This window comes from Sinocyclocheilus grahami, unplaced genomic scaffold (genome assembly GCF_001515645.1).
Source record: "Sinocyclocheilus grahami isolate Dianchi unplaced genomic scaffold, SAMN03320097.WGS_v1.1 scaffold410.1, whole genome shotgun sequence".
NCBI lineage: Eukaryota > Metazoa > Chordata > Actinopteri > Cypriniformes > Cyprinidae > Sinocyclocheilus > Sinocyclocheilus grahami.
Window position 1 is genome coordinate 58,497 of NW_015505589.1, and position 1,034 is coordinate 59,530.

Consider the following 1,034-nt stretch of genomic DNA (forward strand, 5'->3'; position numbering starts at 1 on the left):
TCTATTCTTTCTCTATTCTATCGATTTTCTTTTTATTTATTATATAATAAAAAAAAAACCTTGCTACGTGTACTGCGTTAAGCTAATTGAGACTTGTTATGGCACTTGCATATCATTGCTTTTTTGTTGATTTTGATTGCTTCCATTGTCCTCATTTGTAAGTCGCTTTGGGTTAAAGCGTCTGCTAAATGACTAAATGTAATGTAAATATATATATACAGTGGGTACGGAAAGTATTCAGACCCCCTTAAATTTTTCACTCTTTGTTATATTGCAGCCATTTGCTAAAATCATTTAAGTTAATTTTTTTTCCTCATTAATGTACACACAGCACCCCATATTGACAGAAAAACACAGAATTGTTGACATTTTTGCAGATTTATTAAAAAAGTATATATATATATATATATATATATATATATATATATATATATATATAAGCTTCATTACTCTTAAGAGTTTCTTCTTCATCGTATATAATTCCTTGCATCATCTAAATTTGTTATATTTAAAAAAAATTTTAGAAGATTTTTAAAAATTATTATATTTTTTATTTTTGTTATTATATAAACCTAATTCTGTGCACCATCTAAAATCTTATTTTAAAAAAATACATTTTTAAGCTTCATTACTATTAATAATTTCTTCTTCTTCTTCTTCTTCTATAATTCCCTGCACCATCTACATTCTTCTATTAAAAATACATAAAAATGTTTAGATGATTTTAAAATAATTCATTTTTAAATAAATTATTATATTTATTTATTTTTGATAGTGACTTTAAAACTCTTTTTTAAAATTATGGTAATTATACATCTAAAATCTTATTTTTAAAAAATACATTTTTAAGCTTCATTACTATTAATAATTTCTTCTTCTTCTTCTTCTTCTTCTTCTTCTTCTTCTTCTTCTATAATTCCCTGCACCATCTACATTCTTCTATTAAAAATACATAAAAATGTTTAGATGATTTTAAAATAATTCATTTTTAAATAAATTATTATATTTATTTATTTTTGATAGTGACTTTAAAA